The following is a 20,507-nucleotide window of genomic DNA, read 5'->3' as shown; positions in this document are numbered from 1 at the left end:
GACTGTATGAAACAATGGATTAGTGCCCATTCATTTACTAGATTTGGGTATGTACTTTCAATGATTTATTGGTTGCATTTGCATTTGAAATGTTTGTTATTTATGCGGAATTAATAAAGTGGCTTGAAATGTGTTTTTCTTATAATTTTGTTATTGGGAATAAAAAACCTATCACAACACCATTTAACCACACAACCAAAGGTCCACGAGGACCACTTCTTCCACCATGAACATTGCAGTGTGAACTATCTACAAGCTGCTGTTCAGGAAGTCACTGAATTTCCTTCAGCAGAACATCCCACAGCACATTTAAAATGGGGCATGGTACGGTAGCACGATGGTTAGCACTGTTGTTCCACAGCGCCAGGGTCCCACGTTCGATTCCCCGCTGGGTCACTGTCTGTGTGGAGTCTGCACGTTCCCCCCGTGTCTGCGTGGGTGTTGAATCCTCAGTTTCTTTACCCGTCAGTCTGGCCTCAATAAAAGTCGAGATGGATTTGCAGGTACAGCATTAGTTATTTTATTCAGCTTGCAAGTTTTACTTAGTTCACAGTGATACAGATAACATCTTGCTCTCTGCACCTCCGGAACCAAGTGAGGATATAAGACAAAGAGCTCTGTCGTGATACATTCAGATGGCATCAAGTTTCACATACTCGACGCCCATAGGTCATCCTATGTCCCTCCTGACCTGTTTGATCTATTCTGATTGGCTCACTTCCAATCCCTTCCTCTGGCCCCTATTACTTAGCATCCTTTTCTCCTACTTTGGTGGACACACCTCTTCCTGCTTTTCCATGCGGTCTGAAATCCTTTGTCTGTGAACTAACCAGAATTAAACTGGCCTATCTCTACATTACATTAACTAATATCTCTAAAGTAACTATTTTATATCACATTTGTCATGGGTTTCCTTCGGGTGCTCCGGTTTCCTCCCACAAGTCCCAAAAGGCGTGCTATTAGGCAGTTTGGACATTCTGAATTCTCCCTCTGTGTACCCGAACATAGAACATTCATACAGTGCAGAAGGAGGCCATTCATCCCATCGAGTCTGCACCGACCCACTTAAATCCTCACTTCCACCCTATCCCCATAACCCAATAACCCCTCCTAACCTTTTTGGACACTAAGGGCAATCCACCTAAACTGCACGTCTTTGGATTGTGGGAGGAAACTGGAGCACCTGCAGGAAACCCACGCAGACACGGGGAGAACGTGCAGACTCCACACAGACTGACCCAAGCCGGGAATCGAACCTGGGACCCTGGTGCTGTGAAGCCACAGTGCCAGCCACTTGTGCTACCGTGCTGCCCATAAACAGGCAGCGAAATATGGCGACTAGGGGATTTTCACAGTAACTTCACAGTAACTAAGCCTATTTGTGACAATAATAAAGATTATTATTGTTGTAAAATGATTCTGTAATATGTCTTCAATAACCAACGATAAATAAACCGGTTTCTGATGAAAATTTCAAGAATATGCGTGTGGAGTTGCAATATTTGTGCAAAGTGGTGCAGGAGAATGGTCACCAGCAAAGGCCGGGAACTTGCCAACAGTGGCCATTCCCGGCTTTGTAACTGGAATTACGTGCCACTTACGGTCTCTCTCTTTTTCCCGTTTCTCACGCAATTACGGTTAGAATTCTAAGTGCCAGCGTGGAAAACATTTGATTGGTGAAACATGGACTCAGCTGATGATGCGCAGGTGTGGGTGGGCCATAAAGGACACTCTTGAACAAACAGGAATTTCTCTGCATTACGGTTACAAATTTCCATTAACATAAGACTTGAGAGCACAAAGGTGGTATTTTTCAAAATTAAAGTACACTTGTAAATATTTCCCATTTGATTAGTTTTACTTTATTCATGTGTGAATCATTGTTATTTGTTGAGACTAGCTGAGTCAGAAATCTCAATGTACTGGCACATCTCAGGGTCGGCATGTATTGATGGTTACAGGGCACTTAAGGACATTTCCTTTATTATGGAAGAAATAACTTTGTGTTTTTCTTTCATTCTTTATTGAATGTTAGTTTCCACTGTTGTACTCAGTGATCTGTGGCATATGGCTGAATGTGCAGGCGCAGCTGGCTTTCCCTTACAAATGCATTGTAAAATACATTGCGCAAGATCACTCTCAACTGGCATAATTGAAATATTGTGGGAGGACTCAAAGCTCTGTAAGGACTCTGCCAGCCAACACCCCGAGGTGGATACACACTGGGACAGTTCTGGCCTTTTAAGCCCTCATTTTCTTTATTTGACTGAATGTTCCCATCACTCATCCACCACACCCACTCCTCCATGTCCCTGGCCTCACTCCGCAACCCCACTCGCCACTGACTCATCCTTACCAGTCCTTATAGCCTCCATTCCAACTCCCATTCTCCTGCTCCATTCCCATATGCCGCAGCATTAAACAAGGAAAACTGCTCTCCTTACACGTAACTGCGTAAAGCTGACTGATGCATGCTTCCTTTAAACAAATATGAACCAGGCGACATGATATCCTTGTGCGCTGCTGACTTTAGCCCGAGGGCAGGACTGTATTAAAAATGATTTAATGTTTTTGAGAGACGGGCAAACATATCACAAGTATAAACCCACCACAGGACGGTGTTATGCTCAACACATTGCAAACACACTGCTGACTTTATCTCTGCATCTCAACCCGCCAAAGGCAAATCAAACTTTTGCATCCCAACTAGTTATGTCCCCCCACATGCCACGTTCCATCTCTTGCAGGCTTCATAAAATCGTGTCTCCATCCCCCGCTCCATGGTGTGGAGACAGCAGGTGGGTAAATATGTGAACTGAGTGCCCACTACTGTGAGGGCCTGACAGAAGGTGTATAAGAATGTTAACACTTGAAAAACAACACCGAAATCAGGCATGTAAGTAGGAGCACAGGTCGTATTTGAACACGGAGAAAAGTCAGAGGGTGAAATCTTTTGCTCTTGCTGGTGATGATCTTGGAACTGGGGAAGGAGTGTAATTAGGCAGGATGATGCGGTATTAGAACCTCACTGCATTCCTGCTACCGCCAAGTTCTAGATGGGAAGGCCAATGATTGACTTTCCTGTCCCACCGCCTACTGAGACTCTTAAGTGGCCAATTAATGACTACTTAAGGGCCTCATGCTGCCACTGCTGTTATAAGCTTTGCAGACAGAGCTGTAACCACAGCGTATGCACGGCAGGTAAAACTGTGTGACCAGCTTGTCACCTCCAGGGGAAGAGGTGGGGTGGGGTGGGGCGGGGTGGGGCAGGGTAGGGTAGAGTAGAGTAGAGTAGAGTAGAGTAGGGTAGGGTAGGGTAGGGTAGGGTTATCTCTTGATCAAAGACACTTGGTGCCTGATTGAGGGATTGGGCATCAGGGAGGGGTGGGCTTAATAAGAGCCTGCTCCAATTGCTAACACCCCTACATCCCTCTCCCCACAACCCCTACCCCGCAAAACCTCCCTTCAACATTACTCACCTGTGGCCTGGGTCGCTCTGTGATCCTGGGATTCTGGTAAGTGTTTTTTCTGCAGCAGCCACTAACTCCTCTGTGGAGCTGGTGAGCACCAGAGCTGCCAGCCTCTGATTGGCCAGCAGCTCTTAGTAGACAAGACTTCTGCCTTCAGGGTCTTAATTCTAGGGGGTGGCCCATTGGTGGGAAGGCCCATTGGTGGACTCACCACTGCCTGATTGGCTTGTGGTTTGGTAGGCCTTGCCGTAAAGAGGCAGCTCGGGTCTCTCATCGACTTTCCGGCCAAGCTGTCAGGCAGGACCCTCAATGTTTTAAGAAGGTGCCACCCATGATTGTTAAAGATTAATGCAAATAATGTACTGTATTCATATGAACAAATGTTTGCTGAGTTGTAATGATTAAGTCAAAATAGCAGTGTTACCTTGGTTACATTATGTATTACATCTTTCCCACCCATAGATGTACAATATTTTAATATGTGCGCTACTTACTATTTGAGCATTTATGGAAGGAAAGTTGTTCCTATTTATGGATCGATGGTAAATGACCAAATGTCCACATACCTGTAGTCAATGTTGCCCTGTATCTTGGGGGAAGTCATCAATTAAACTTCTGCTACCTCTGCTGTAGATCAATGCTGAAGTTTGTGTAGAGAGCTTCTGCTACATCTAATCAAGGAGTGCTTCAAGGAATATAGCTTTCAAAGATGTTCTCCACGGGTGCCTGGAAGGAACAAACAGCATAAGCTTTGAGAACAGTGATTATCTTCAGTGTCACTGGTAGTGCAGAGCAAGTGATAGACTAATGCATTCTCTTAGTTTTTTCTATTGTCCTAAATGCTGGTTTTAAAAGTTTCAAGTCATATTGTACACATTTGCTAGGAAATTCCTGCTTCGCGCAGGCATTAATGTTACCTGCCTGGGAGCATCTGTGGAGAGAGAAACAGAGTTAATGGGTGGAATATTCCAACCCTTCCCGCTGGTGGAATCTTCTGCTCCCACTGAAGTTGCCCCCCCCCCCCCCCCCCCCCACGGTGGGTTTCCCAGAAGTGCGGCCAATGAGCAACGCAAATGGCCATTGACGTTGGCAGGACTGGAAGGTCCCGATGTTGGCCAATGGCAAGCCCCCTCTGCTGCCAGAAACCGCATGGGGGGGGGGGGGGGGGGGCAGAAAATTCCCAGCCAATGTTGCAAGTCTCATATTACTCTTCTTCAGATCTGAAACTTGAATTCTGCTTTATTTCAGATTTACAGCAACCGCAATATTTTGCTCTTGTATTAATGTGCCTTTTCTTTTTGGCTAAAAGCTAAAACTCAAGAAAAATCCTCAGATTTGCTCCTTAACAAGCAAAATTGCCTTACTGGAGGGCCTACGTATTACCATGCATTACACCCATTTCAGCGCGGGAGGAAAATTGGATTTACCCATTTAATGTTATCCTTCCAGAATGCCAAGTCTGGTATTCTCATTACAACATCTAAGGCATTTTGGTCTTAATTTCCCCGCATTCCAGGTTTTGATTCCCCTATATGAATTACCTCTTTATGTCAGCTCTAAATTTTCCCATCACAATGTTGAATTTCCCTCTGCTTATCCTACTGGTCTGGCTGCTCCGCAACTAATCTGGCCATATTTTTTCAACCCCGTTCAGTATTGCATACATTTCTCTCAAAAGGCTCCAATTTGAGACGGTGAGCGTAGACAGGGGGTATGCGGAGGTGCCTGAGGAAGGATTGCTGAGGAAGAGGCGCAGCCTCCAGGCCGAATTCAACCTGGTGACCACCAGGAAGGTGGAGGTGCAGTGGAGGAAGGCCCAGGGGGCGATTTATGAGTACAGGGAAAAGGCAGGCCGGATGCTGGCGCATCAGCTGCGGATGCGGGACGCAGCTATGGGAGATCGGGGGAGTTAAGGACAGGGGAGGGAGTGTAGTGTGGAGTGGGGTGGGCATCAATGGGGTCTTCAGGGACTTTTATGAGGAATTGTATCGGTCTGAGCCCCCACTGGAGGAGGGAGGGATGGGCCGCTTTCTGGACCAATTGAGGTTTCCGAAGGTGGAGGAGGGACTGGTGGCGGGATTGGGGGCCCCGATTGGGCTGGAGGAGCTGACCAAAGGGAAAGGGAGCATGCAGGCGGGGAAGGCACCGGGGCCGGATTGTTTCCCGGTCGAATTCTATAAAAAAATATATGGACCTGTTGGGCCCGTTGCTAGTTAGGACATTCAGTGAGGCAAGGGTGGGGGGGCCTTGCCCCCGACGATGTCCCAGGGAATGATCTCCTTGATCCTGAAGCGGGACAAGGATCCCCTGCAGTGTGGGTCTTACAGGCCGATTTTGTTACTAAACGTAGATGCCAAGGTGCTGACGAAGGTCTTAGCCACGAGGATTGAGGATTGTGTGCCGCAGATCATTTATGAAGACCAGACGGGGTTTTGAAGGGGAGGCAGTTGAACGCGAATGTGCGGAGGCTTCTGAACAGTATCATGATGCCGGCGAGGGAGGGGGAGGCGGAGATAATGGTTGCGATGGACGCTGAGAAAGCCTTCGATAGGGTAGAGTGGGGGTACCTGCGGGAGGTGCTGAAGAGGTTTGGGTTTGGGGAGGGGTTTGTCAGTTGGATTAGGCTGTTGTATGAGGTCCCGATGGCGAGTGTGGCCACGAACAGGGGGAGGTCGGAGTACTTTTGTTTGCACCGAGGGATGAGGCAGTGGTGTCCCCTGTCCCCCTGCTCTTCGCACTTGACCCCCTGGCTATGGCACTGAGGGAGTCGAGGAACTGGAGGGGGTTTGTGCGGGGTGGGGAGGAGCATAGGGTGTCGCTTTATGCGGACGACCTGCTGCTGTATGTGGGGAAGATCTCGGAAACTTACCAGGTGATGCAGCAGGAGGAGGAGGCCTCGGTGGTGGAGGTGAAAGGTGAGTGGCAGGAGGAGTTGGGAGAGGAGATCGAAGAAGGGACGTGGGCAGATGCCCTTGGGAGGGTGAACTCTTCCTCTTTGTGCGCGAGGCTCAGCCTCATACAGTTTAAGGTGCTGCACAGGGCACACATGACCGGGACAAGGATGAGCCGGTTCTTTGGGGGTGAGGACAGGTGTGTTAGGTGCTTGGGGAGCCCAGCGAATCACAACCATATGTTCTGGGCATGCCCAGCGCTGGAGGAATTTTGGAGGGGTGTAGCGAGGACGGTGTCGAGGGTGGTAGGTTCCAGGGTCAAGCCGGGCAATATTTGGGGTGGCAGAGGAGTCGGGAGTGCAGGAGACGAAAGAGGCCGGTATTCTGGCCTTTGCGTCCTTGGTAGCCCGGCGGAGGATTCTTCTTCAGTGGAAGGATGCAAGGCCCCCAAGCGTGGAATCCTGGATCAACGATATGGCGAGGTTTATTACGTTGGAGAGGGTGAAATTCGCCTTGAGAGGGTCGGTACAAGGGTTCTTCAGGCGGTGGAAACCGTTCTTAGACTTCCTGGCAGAACAGTAGACATTGGTCAATGGCAGCAGCAACTCCGGGGGGGGGGGTTATTTTTGTTAATTTACACTGGGGGATCTGAGGGGATGTATATATTTGCTATGTTTGCTTTGTGTTAAGTCGGGGTGTTAATTTGTTACTTATGTACAGGGGGAGGGGGGTATGGTGGGTTGTTTTTTGACTGTTTTGTATTTAACCCTGTTGGGTTCTTTTTTCATCTTGTTACTGATATTCTGTGAAAACGTTAATAAAAATTATTTTTTAAAAAAAGGCTCCACTTTGAAGTTGAGTAGACTAAAATTATTGAATTATTCCTTAGAGCAATTCCCTCCAACACTGGGCATTAGTCTTGTTGTTGTGATCTGCATTTAGCCAATATCTCGCTCTAATATGCAGATTTGCCAAAATGTGATCCTGCCCACAATGGGCAGGCTTCACATCACATTGTCTGGCGAGAGTGCCTTAGATCTCGTGACGTGTAGCGGACAGGGTAGATCCTGGGAGCGGGGTCTCCCGTAATTTACCAGCCACGTTATGCCACAGTGTGCTGCTTTTCGGGTGCAGCGCAGCCAGTAGATTGCACGCTTTGTGATTATATTATGGACCCAGTAAATGTCTGGAGGTTTGATGCACGACCAATTACACAAAGACGAGAGTTGGATGCAATCGAGGCTTTATTACACTAAGATGTGTGGCCACCTGCAGCAGCTGGCGAAATGGCTGCTGTACGAGGAGCACACATATTTATACTCCACCCAGTAGGCGGAGCCAGCAGGCAGGGAACTACTCCCGTTTCTGTAGTACAGGGCCTTACCACAAAGCACCTAATATACACATCAGTGGTGACTACCACATTCACTCCCTGTTAAAATTGAGTCCGGCGGGGGTGGTGGAGAACTATATACAAGTAGATGTTTAAAGTACAGAAAAAAAATTGAGTCCAGCGGCGGTGGAGGAGAGTTATACCGAAGGATGATGTTTTTTTTTAAGAGTCCCGATCAAGTTACAGGTTCAGTCGGTCCGGAGCCTTGATCTGCCGTTGGGCGCGCCGCAGTGATGGTGGCGATTCTGGTGTCGATCTGGTCTTCGGTGACTCCAGGAGTGTGCCGAAATCCTCTTCATCCTCGGGCATGGGCAAGGGGAGGACGGATTGTCCTGGGGTGGGGGTTGCGGCTGGGTGGCGCCGCGCCGGAGAGGTGTGTGTGTGTGTGTGGAACCAGCTGGTGCCAGGTCTCTGAGGGAGACAGTATCTTGCCGGCCGTCGGGGTACGCTACGTAAGCGTACTGTGGAGTCATACGTTCTTACAGAGGAGTATTGGTCCTGGAGCTGCGAGCCAAGTCGGGTGCGACACCCCGGAGGTGGACTTCCTGGGGAAGGCAAAGAGACATTCATGGGGTGTGTCATTAGTCGCAGTGCATAGCAGCGACCAAATGGAGTGCAGTGCGTCGGGGAGGACCTCCTGCCAGCTGGAGGCTGGGAGATTTCTGGATCGTAGGGCCAGCTGGACGGCCCTCCAAACCGTCCCATTCTCCCTCTCCACCTGCCCATTTCCCCGGGGGATATAGCTGGTCGTCCTGCTCGAGGCGATACCCTTGTTGAGCAGGAACTGACGCAGCTCATCGCTCATGATTGAGAATCCCCTGTCACTGTGGACGTAGGGGGGAAGCCGAACAGAGTGAAGATGGTGTTGAGGGCTTTGATGACGGTGGCAGACGTCATGTCGGGGCATGGGATGGCGAACAGGAATCTGGAATATTCATCGACCACACTGAGGAAGTACGTGTTACGGTCGGTGGAGGGGAGGGGCCCTTTGAAGTCCACGCTGAGGGTTCAAAGTGGCGGGAGGCCTTAATCAGGCACGCACGGTCTGGCCGGTAGAAGTGCGGTTTGCACTCCACGCAGACCTGGCAGTCTCTGGTGATTGCCCTGACTTCCTCGGCTGAGTAGGGCAGATTGCGGGCATTGATGAAGTGGTACAAACGTGTGACTCCCGGGTGACAAAGGTTGTCGTGCAGAGTCTGGAGTCGGTCCACCTGTGCGCTGGCACATGTACCTCTGGATAGGGCATCGGGGGGCTCGTTGAGCTTACCGGGGCGATACAAAATCTCGTAGTTGTAGGTGGAGAGCTCGATCCTCCACCTCAAGATTTTATCGTTCTTGATCTTGCTCCGCTGTGTGTTGTTAAACATGAAGGCTACCGACCGTTGGTCAGTGAGGAGAGTGAATCTCCTGCAGGCCAGGTAATGCCTCCAATGCCGCACAGCTTCAACGATAGCTTGGGCCTCTTTTTCGACAGAAGAATGCCGAATTTCGGAGGCATGAAGGGTTCGTGAAAAGAATGCCATGGGCCTGCCTGCCTGGTTGAGGGTGGCGGCTAGAGCGACGTCAGATGTGTCGCTCTCGATTTGAAATGGTAACGTCTCGTCGACTGCGTGCATCGCGGCCTTGGCAATGTCAGCCTTAATACGATTGAAGGCCTGGTGAGCCTCGGCCATTAGGGGAAAAAGAGTGGATTGAATGAGTAGGCGGGCCTTGTCCGCATAATTTGGACCCACTAAGAATAGAACCCCAGGCAACGTTTGAGGGCCTTGGGGCAGTAGGGGAGGGGGAGTTCCATGAGGGGGCGCATGCGGTCGGGATCGGATCCCAGAACTCCGTTCTGGACCACATAGCCGAGGATGGTTCGTGCTGAACACGCACTTCTCCTTGTTATAAGTTGTTTGAGGAGAGTGGCGGTGCGGAGAAATTTGGCAAGGTTGGCGTCATGGTCCTGCCGATCGTGGCCGCAGATGGTGACATTGTCCAGGTACGGGAAAGTGGCCCGCAGCCCGTACCGGTCGACCATTCGGTCCATTTCCCGTTGGAAAACGAGACCCCGTTGGTGACGCCAAAGGGAACCCTGAGAAAGTGGTAAAGGCAGCCATCTGCCTTGAAGGCAGCGTATGGGCGGTCTGCCTTACGGATGGGGAGCTGGTGGTAGGCGGATTTTAGGTCGACAGTTGAGAAGACCCGGTACAGTGCAATATGATTGACCATATCAGATATGCGTGGGAGGGGGTACGCGTCGAGCAGTGTGTACCTATTGATGGTCTGACTGTAGTCCACGACCATTCTGTGTTTCTCCCCAGTTTTCACAACTATCACTTGGGCTCTCCAGGGGCTGTTGCTGGCCTCGATGATACCTTCCCGAAGCAGTCGCTGGACTTCGGACCTGATGAAGGTCCTGTCCTGGGTGCTGTACCGTCTGCTCCTGGTGGCGACGGGTTTGCAATCTGGGGTTAAGTTTGCAAATAGGGAAGGTGGGTCGACCTTTAGGGTCGCGAAGCCGCACACAGTAAGGGGTGGTAGCGGCCCGCCGAATTTCAATGTTAGGCTCTGGAGGTTGCACTGGAAGTCCAGGCCGAGTAGCAAGGCAGTGCAGAGGTTGGGGAGGAGGAAGAGGCGGAAGACGCTGTACTCCACGCCCTGGACAGTGAGAGTGGCTATGCAGTACCGCCGGATCGCCACGGAATGGGACCCGGAGGCCAGGGAGATTCTCTGGTTGGCGGGGTGTACCGCAAGGGAGCAGCGCCTTACCGTATCGGGATGGATGAAGCTCTCGGTGCTTCCGGAGTCCAGCAAGCAGGAGGTCTCATGCCCATCGATTTTCATGTTTGTAGAGGCCGTTGCTAGGTTGCGTGGGCGGGACTGGTCAATCGTGACCGAGGCAAGATGTGGCTGGTTGTTGATGGTGGCAGACGATGGGGTGCCCGGGGGGCATGGGTCCTGGTACGATGGCGGCGCCCACGGGCCGCACGTGTCATGGGGGAAACAAGATGGTGGCGCCTGATGATCCTGGGGAGGACAAGATGGCGGTGCCCACAGGCCGCATGTGGTGGGTGTCGGACAAGATGGCGGTGCCAATGGGCCGCATGTGGTCCGGGGAGGGGAAGATGGTGGCACCCACTGGCCGTACGTGGGGGGGGGTTTGGAACAATAGCGGCGACTGCGCGGGCCTGGCACCCCACAGCGAAGTGTCCCTTCTTGCCGCGGGCCTTGCAAAGGGTGCTCCAGGCCGGGCAGCGTTGTCGGGGGTGTCCACGGAAGTAACATTTGGGGCCCCAGGGGTTAGTTGGCTGCCGCACAGCACAGGCGTGGGGTTGGCTGAGTGGGGTCCCCAATGGGGTGGCCGTCTGCGGCGTCCACGATGCGTAGGAGGGGTGGGCCGCGCGGCCGGGGTTGTAGGCCTGGATGTTGCGCGAAGCGACCGTCAGTGAGAGCGCTAGCTTTTCGGTTCCCGAGAGGTCGAGCATGGCCCCTTCTAAGAGGCGCTGGTGGAGTGTTCCGTGGCCGTGACGGCCTGACAGTCACAGTCTGACTAGGGGAATTAGAGCACGCCAAAATCTTCCAATGACCCACCAGGAAGTTGACTACGAGTGGAGAGGATGTGTCTGGCGTGGAGCGTGTTAGTCCGCTGAGCATAGTTTTCCTTCAGTAGTGCCATGGCGTTTTCGTAGGTCAGCGCATCCTGGATAAGTGGAAAGAAGTTGGAGCTCAGCTGCGTGTAGAGGATCTGAATCTTCTGAACTTCCGGAATTGGGTCTGGTGCAGACCTGATGTAATCTTCGAAACAGGCTAGCCAATGTTCAAAGTCCTTTTTGGCGTTGCCTGATTGCGGATCCAGCTGCAGGCGATCCGGCTTGATGCGGAGGTCCATCTTCTGAAAACTATAGTGTAATAAATTGATGCACGGTCAATTACACAAAGACGAGAGTTGGATGCAATCGAGACTTTATTACACTAAGATGTGTGGCCTCCTACAGCCAGCTGGCGAAATGGTTGCTGTACGAGGAGCACACATATTTATACTCGAGCCAGCAGGCAGGGAACTACCCCCGTACCTGTAGTACAGGGCCTTACCACAAAGCACCTAATATATACATCAGTGGTGACTACCACTAGGTTCTCACCAATGGAACCTTTACATGGAGGAGAATATAGAATTGGATCAATTCTTCTAATCTCAGCTTTTCAGGTTTCCAAATGTAGATTTAGATTCTCAGATGAAGATTCTCTGGCTTCAGGTTGATAACCACACATGGAATTTCATGCAAGGCAGGGAGAGAGCAAATTAGGGCAGCCTCTCTTTTCAGCTTATTCCCCAAAATATACAGATTTCAAAAACCTCAAATTCAAAACTTAAAACTTGTCTCTGTCTTGTGATCTCCCGTAAATCACTAGCCTTTGCCAGTTTCCCCCCATCGATTAAAGTGATTGTAGTTCAACACAAACAGCTTTCCCCCCCTCAAGTACCATGAGGGTCAGGTAATTTCTTGGAAGAGACATGCTTGTTCACAGTCCAAAGTGAATTTATGATCTTCTTTAAAAAAAAATTAAAGTGTCCAACTAACAGTCCTTCCATATTTTAAAATAAAAATATAGTTTTGAAACACATTAATTTCTCAACAACGATGTTTTAGGGAAGTTATTGTTAGTCATATGTGATATAGCTCCACTCCATCTGAGCTGGGCTCTGGTAAGGAGTGCTTCAATTCCAGACATTTCTGTTCAACTAAATGCCTCAATGTTGGGCACTTTGTCCTCCCATTTGATGTCTGTAGTTTTCAGAATACATCTCCTCTCACGTGGAACCTGTCTGGAGTAGGTAGTCAATGTACTCCAATAAATAAATACAAATGTATAAGTATCATATCGACTTGAAGCATTACCAATAAATAAATACAAATGTTAAAGTATCACATCGACTTGAAGCTTGACCTCTGTTTCACTTGCCACAGATGCTGCCAGACCTGCTGAGTTTATCCAGCATTTTCTGTTTTCATTTCAGATTTCCAACATCCACAGTATTTTGCTTTTACTACAAATGACAAGTTGTGCTTACTCTGGGGATACCGGACTATATCTTTGGATTAAGAGTGTAGCGTGTTCAAGGTACCATGTAAACCCCAGTCTCTCTCTAATGGGACACCATTTGGATCAGTTTTCTAGACCCTGTTACAGCTGACACTGTTTGATAATCATCCTTCACTTAGATTCATAATCTTCTGTCAATCAACAGGACTCATTTATCTTCACATGAAAAGGATGTATTTCACCATTCTGTTCCTGTGTTTTAGACAACAGGATATGGACCTTGAGCAGAGAGGAGTGAATTCTTGAAGAACCCCAGGATGTGGAGAAATAATTGGTAATTTGTTCAGTTCTGCAGAGAACCATCTGTCGCTTACCTCCGGCAGGGAATCTCTTCACAGTCTGTTCCATCAATCTGCCAATAGATGGAGTGCTGCTATTTGCAAAAAGACATCAAGTGTGTCTCGATAGTTATTTGAAACCAAATGATAATCAAAGACAGTAGGGTGATTTTCCGGTCGCATTGCACCTGGTGTAAATCCCGCTATGTAGGGATAATTTGGCACAAGATGCAAAACAGTTTGTGATCTTCCCAATCCCTTCCCTTTGGCATGAACCGGATGATCTAGGGGCTTTTCACAGTAACTTCATACTTGCGACAATAAAAGGTTATTGTATTATATATATTATTAAAAGGTGGTTTGAATGCACTACAATAAATTTCAATCTCATTAATTAATTAATTAAAAATTTTTTTTTAGAGTACCCAATCATTTTTTCCAATTAAGGGGCAATTTAGTGTGGCCAATCCACCTACCCTGCACATCTTTGGGTTGTGGCGGTGAAACCCACGCAAACACGGGGAGAATGTGCAAACTCCTCACGGACTGTGACCCAGAGCCGAGATCGAACCTGGGACCTTGGTGCCTTGAGGCAGCAGTGCTAACCACTGTGCCACCTTGCTACCCTCAATCTCATTAATGAGATTGAATTCAGACATTCAGGACTCATGCAATTTTTCAACATCCCCTCCCCGTGCGAATAAGCACTGGACCTTAAATAAATAATAAATAATCTTTTTAGTGTCACAAGTAGGCTTACATTACACTGCAATGAAGTTATTGTGAAAAGCCCCTAGTCGCCACATTCCGCCGCCTGTTTGGATACTCAGAGGGAGAATTCAGAATGTCCAATTCACCTAACAATCACGTCTTTCGGGACTTGGGGGTGGAAACCGGAGCACCCGGAAGAAACCCATGCAGACACAGGGAGAAGGTGCAGACTCCGCACAGACAATGACCCAAGGGGGAATCGAACCTGGGACCCTGGCACTGTGAAACAACAGTGCTAACCACTGTGCTATTGTGCCGCTAAAAGCGGGGACTAGGTTCCATTGGCTCTGAGGGGAAGCAAGGAGATAAGTACTACTCTGAACTTGCCTCCAGGGTGCACAAGGGCAAGTCAGCTGCTGACATGGTGGAAGGGAGTGGTCTTCAAGGGAGCTGGGGATTGGGCAGGGGGGTGGAGGTGGGGGGTAGGGGGGTGCCCAGGGTCATAGGTCAGGGGTCTCTGCTGGCATGGGGCTTGCGTAGCTTGCCTTCTCTCTGCTTGCTGAAAAACCTTTGAAGTATTTCACTTGAGGTTAATTTCAAAGCCCAGTCAGTTTGCAATGGCTATTCTGCTCTCTGTTTGCATCAAAGGCGCTGTAGCTTTTTGTTGAAATTCCTTTCTCTCTCCATTAACTATTTCAACTTCCGGGGCGGGATTCTCCGAGCCCGCACCGGGTCGGAGAATCAGCGGGGGGGGCGCAAATCCTGCCACACTCCTCCGACACTGGACCGCCGATTATCCGGCGACCGGAGATTTGCCGCCAATCGTGCCGGCACAGTCGGGGGCGGTTCTCCGCACTCGACGGGCCGAGTGTCTGCCGGGTTCCGCGCAGTTCACATGTGGTCCTACCTGGCGGGACCTCGGCATTCTGGCTGCGGGGGCCGTCCTGGTGGGGGAAGCGGGGGGAGCTGACTTCGAGGGGGGGCCCCCACGGTGGCCAGGCCCGTGACCGGGGGCAACTGATCGGCGGGCTCGCTCATTCCGGGGAGGGTCTCCGCGCCGGGCCCCTGAAGGTTGCCCGGGGGCCGGCGCGGAGACGGTCGTGGCGCACATGTGCGGACCCGCGCTGGCCGTGTAGTGCCATGCTAGCCCCCGAGGAAGGGGAAAATGACTGGGCCTGGAGGCCAATTGACGCCGGCGACCCTCGTGCCGGTTTTGACGCCGGCGTCAACACTTGGCCAGGATTTCGGAGAATCCCGGCCCAGGTCTGGCAGATGTTGCCTCAATCAAATGATTGCCTCAATCTAAAGTGTTTCCTCGAATGCGCACCAGCTATGTCTATGCTCATGATTTTGGATTTTGTTTTCCATCTCATTTGAACTGCATGCCTTTCCTGGCGCTAGTTTTCACCACACAAGCAGGTAGGTGAGTAATCTTTTATTTTAAATGAGTTCTTTTTTCTATCTCTTATGTCTGAACTGCACGTCTTTCCTGGAAGCGAGGTTTCACCATACAAGTAGGTGTGTCCACTCCGAAATGCAAGGATTCCTCAATGAGGACCTTCTCACAGTCCCTGTTATTATCTCCATGAGCGACAGAGAGCTGAGTACAATCTCACACATGTTGCTGCCAATGAGGAATTAGGGCTCCTGACTTGGGCGGGAAGGAGTCCAAAGACTGCAAGCTAGCAGCCCAAGGGGCTGCATGTCACTCAGACAGAGAAGGTGGGACTGACACATTATTGGGGGGGGGGGTGGGTAGGGCGACAATATTTGTCTCCCCATTGGGCTGTGAGTTCTAGACCATGCACCGACTGCCCAGGTGTAATGAATATTATGGCATGACAGTAATAAGATAGTGAGATGTGCAAGCCTGAGTACCCATGGTGCATATTGGTCTGGCCCTTGCCTGCCTCTGAAAGGACTTGTGCCCTCTCACATTTCTGCGAGTCATTCTCGTCCACCCAATTGGCCATCATCATATATCCTTCACCATGCTCATGTGCCTCACTCTCCAAGTTAAGGTTAGGGGTAGAGTCCCTAACTGTCAAGGTGTGAAGGTTGGAGACTGGGCATTGGGAGGGGCTGGTTAGTGCCTTGTAACAGCAACCACCCAACAGCAGTGGGGGATCAGGAGATATCATGCCTCACATGGGGGTTCATGAGCATTCATTGTACATGAAGTCACTGCAGCTGATGTGAGGGAAAGGAACAGCTGGATGGGAAGCCATTGGTGACTATGAGGTGGCAGGGGCAGTGCTCAAGGCCGTTGATATGTTATGGCCACCAGCTAATTGAGGTAGCACATGTTCTGCCTGCTGCTCTGAGGCGCACCAGTGCCAGGAAGTGGGGATTCAGAAGGAGTAGAGACTGCCAGAGTCTACTGGGTGGAAGGCCCTGGGTTAGACTCCAGCGCTTCCTCTTCTCCTGGGGTACTCGTGGACCCCTGGGCTATCCATGGAACTCACTCCAGCTTCCAGCTAGGTATGACTCCAACCAATGGAGAGTTTCCCCTCCGATTCTCATTGACTCCAGTTTAGCAGGGTTAGGGTTAGAGTTGATGCCATACTCGATCAAAATAATGCTGCCTTGATGTCGAGTGCAGTCACTCTCACCTCACCTCTGGAGTTCAGCTCTTTAGTCCATGTTGGAACCAAGGCTGTAATGAGGTCAGGAGCTGAGTGACCCTGGCGGAACCCAAACTGAGCATCAGTGAACTGGTTATTGCTAAGTAAATGCCGCTTGATAGCACTGTTAATGACCCCTTCCATCACTTTACTAATGATGGAGAGTAGATTGATAGGACAGTAAGTGGCCAGGTTGGATTTGTCCTGTTGTGTACAGGCCACACCTGGGCAATTTTGCACATTGCCGGGTAGATGCCAGTCTTGTAGCTGTACTGGAACAGCTTGGCTAGGGTGCTGCAAGTTCTGGAGCACAGGTTTTCAGTACTATCGCTGGAATATTGTCGAGGCCCATACCCTTTGCACTATCCAGTGCCTTCAGCCGTTTCATGATATCACGTGAGGTGAATCAAATTGGCTGAAGACTGAAGTATGTGATGCTGGGGACCTCTGGAGGAGACCAAGTTGGATCATCCACTTGGCACTTCTCGCTGAAATTTTTTGTGAACGCCTCAGACTTGTCTTTTGCACAGATGTGCTGGGCCCCTCCATCATTGAGGATGGGGATATTTATGGAGCCTTCTCTTTCCAGTGAGTTGTTTAGTTGTCCACCACCATTCACAATTGGACGTAGCAGGACTGCAGAGCTTAGATCTGATCTGTTGGTTGTGGGATCGTTTAGCTCTGTTTATCCCTTGCTGCTTATGTTGTTTTGCATGCAAGTAGTCCTGTGTTGTAGCTTCACCAGGTTGACACCTCATTTTTAGGAATGCTGGTGATGAACCAGGCATTCCCTCCTCCACTCTTCATTGAACCAGGGTTGATCCTCTTCTTGGCAGTGGGGAAATGCCGGGCCAAGAGGTTAGAGATTGTGGCTGAGTACAATTCTGCTGCTGTTGATGTCCACAGTGCTTCATGGATACCCAATCTTGAGTTGCTGGATCTGTTCTGAAGCTATTCCATTTAGCACGATGCTAGTGCCACACAACACGATGGAGGGTATCTTTAATGTGAAGACGGGACTTCTTCTCCACAAGGACTGTGCAGTGGTCACTCCTAGCAATACTGTTATGAACAGACCCATCTCCGGTAGACAGGCTTGAGAAGATGAGGTCTAGTATGTTTTTCCCTCTTGCTGGTTCCCTCAGCACCTGTCACAGATCCAATCTAACAGCTATATCCTTTTGGACCTTTATGTCCATTAGCTGCTGCCGTGTGTCACGGAGTTGGGGGCAGGGTGGGGGTGTGGTTATGACTCCAGATGCCCAGCCTCATCAGGTGCTGTTCCTGGCCTAACCACCTAACCTGCACATCTTTGGACTGTGGGAGGAAACCGGAGCACCCGGAGGAAACCCACGCAGACATGGGGATAACGTGCAGACTCCGCACAGGCAGTGACCCAAGCCGGGAATCGAACCTGGGGCCCTGGAGCTGTGAAGCTAACCACTATGGACAACATACATGGTTCAGTGAAAGGGAGGAACAAGGGTCCGAGGGGCTGAGAACTCACTTAGAACAGGTCATATGGATGAAGGTTCTGTGGATCCTCACTTCAGTGGCACAAGCCAACCTGGCTCTCACTCATGGCTGTCCTGTGCCTCCCCTGCTATTTCCTTTTAAAAAAAATTTAGAGTCCCCAATTACTTTTTTCCAATTAAGGGGCAATTTATTATGGCCAATCCATCAAACCTGCACATCATTTTTGGGTTGTGGGGGATGAAACCCATGCAGACACGGGGAGAATGTGTTAACTCCACACAGACGGTGACCCGGGGCTGGGATCGAACCCGGGTCCTCAGCGCCGTAGGCCACCGTGTCGCCCGTCCCCTGCTAATTCCATGATTCTCTCTTCATAGCGGGTTCAGAGATGCAACCCGGGCATTCCCCTGCCCGACTTCTCCCTTTTATTATGGGCAGCACAGTAGCATAGTGGTTAGGACAGTTGCTTCACAGCTCCAGGGTCCAGGATCGATTCCCGGCTTGGGTCACTGCCTGTGCGGATTCTGCACGTTCTCCTGTGTCTGATTTCCTCCTGGTGCTCCGGTTTCCTCCCACAGTCCAAAGATGTGCAGGTTAGGCGGTTTGGCCATGATAAATTTTCCCTAGTGTCCAAAAAAAAGTGAGGTAGGGTTACTGGATTACAGGGATAGGGTGGAAGCATGGGCATAAGTAGGGTGCTCTTTCCAAGAGCTGGTGCAGACATGATGGGCCGATTGGCCTCTTTCTGCACTGTGATTCTATAATATGATTCTCCTGCAGGGACACAAGGAGGAGATTGTAAGCCATGCAGCTGTTGGGTCTGGGTGAATTGGTGTACAGCAGGTGGCATATATGGGCACTGCGCCTAGACAGGAAGGGGTAGTGATGATGAGTACCAGAGGGATTTGAGGAAGATGCTGGGGTATCAGTTGCTGGGAGGCTGAGAGATGCTAGTGTCATGTGAGAGTACCTTTAAGAAATGGGTGTTTATCAGTGATGTCAGAGTGTGGGTGGAGCTGGGCTGCCTGTCAGCATTTTACTTTCATTTTAGGCTGTTTGATGCAGGGTGAGTTTTAGTTTAGTTTTCAGTGTTGGAGCTGAAGCCAGACAGAGCAGGTGTACTGATGATCTCTCTGCCATGAAAAGACTATCTATTGATCATTTGGTGAATTCAGAATTATAAATGTTTTCAGTAGTGAATGTAAACGTGATATGCTTCTGGTAAAAGGTGTTTTAAGTCTTATGGATGTTAAAAGGAAAGCTTAAAGGATTACTTAGTGTTGTATTCTTTGGGGGTTGTATTTGAATTAACGGTTGCTAAGATGTTCACTGTATGTTTTAAAAAGGTTAACTTGAGTTCATAGAATAAACATTGTTTTGCTTTAAAAAAATACTTTTCCATTTCTGCTGTACCACACTGTAGAGTAGGCCAGTGCTCCCCATACCACAATCTATTAAAAGTTGTGGGTCATGTGAATTCCATGATACACTTTGGGATTCTCTAAACCCTGGCCCATAACACTAGGGAGTGGACTAATGTTGACATTCCAGGTGTGACAGACAGGACAGATGTCAGGAGGAGACTGGTGGTCACTCACCCTTGCAGCTCGAATGAGGTCATTCATTTTCTTGTGGGATTAGACGTCGGTCCTCCATGTCAGGCTGCTGGCACTGACTGCCGCAACCACTAAATCCCAGGCTGGATTAGCCTCGCTGTTTTTGGATCTTCTACCCACTCAGGTGTTCCATCTCTCCTCCATGGCATCCAGAAGCATGTTCAGGTCTCCCTCTGGGAAACGATGAGCACGCCCACGTGCTGCCATTCTCCTGGCTTGACTGGGAGTGAGTGCAGAGGGACTGTTTAAATGCAGCTCCCATAGAATCATAGAATTCGTACAGTGCCGAAGGAGGCCATTTGGCCCATCGAGTCTGCACTGACCCACTGAAAGAGCACCCTACCTGAGCCCACTCCCACGCCCTATCCCCGTAACCCCACCTAACGTGCATATCCTTTGACTGTGGGAGGAAACCAGAGCAGACGGAGGAAGCCCATGTAAACATGGGGAGGAAGTGCAAACTCCACATAGACAGTTGCCCACCACCGGAAATGAAACCGGGTCTCTGGCGCTGTGCGGCAGCACTGTTAACTACTGTGCCACTGTGCTGGGCCCTTGTTAACAGTGCAAAACTGGGTCCCAGTTCGAGCAAATCTGATGCTTGGGGACTCCAAATCATGTGGGGGTTCATTTATTGCGTTGTGTGGGAAAGTTGCGATCAGGTTCGCGCCAGAACAGCCAGCGCCAATTGCACCAATTTCCACTCCCAAAATGACACTTAATCAATTTTGGGGAAAATATTGCCCAATATAAAAACAGGAATGTAATGGACTTAATGCTTTTTAAGCCTGTCCTTGATATGGACCACGTAAAATTATGTCTGTCATGTACTCTTGCCATCTCACTTACTTTGTTGAAAGAAGTAAAGCTCCATATATAGAAACCTTGATGAAATTTCTCCTGAGGCCCAAATATAATAAAGTGAATACAGTACTCAGAATATCAATATACCATTAC

At 49.8% G+C, this 20,507-nt stretch overlaps 1 protein-coding gene across 1 annotated transcript in view; it reads right to left on the bottom strand.

The window, feature by feature from the left end:
* drp2 (dystrophin related protein 2) overlaps positions 1-20,507 on the bottom strand; it is a 563,342-nt gene that overhangs the window by 119,018 nt on the left and 423,817 nt on the right. Inside the window, exon 4 of the mRNA XM_072505229.1 lies at positions 4,037-4,196. The gene's annotated coding sequence lies outside the window, so the exon portion shown is untranslated. The remainder of the gene's footprint in view (positions 1-4,036; positions 4,197-20,507) is intronic.

The sequence above is a fragment of the Scyliorhinus torazame genome, chromosome 5 (genome assembly GCF_047496885.1).
Source record: "Scyliorhinus torazame isolate Kashiwa2021f chromosome 5, sScyTor2.1, whole genome shotgun sequence".
Taxonomy (NCBI): domain Eukaryota; kingdom Metazoa; phylum Chordata; class Chondrichthyes; order Carcharhiniformes; family Scyliorhinidae; genus Scyliorhinus; species Scyliorhinus torazame.
This window is presented reverse-complemented; position numbering and strand designations above follow the sequence as displayed.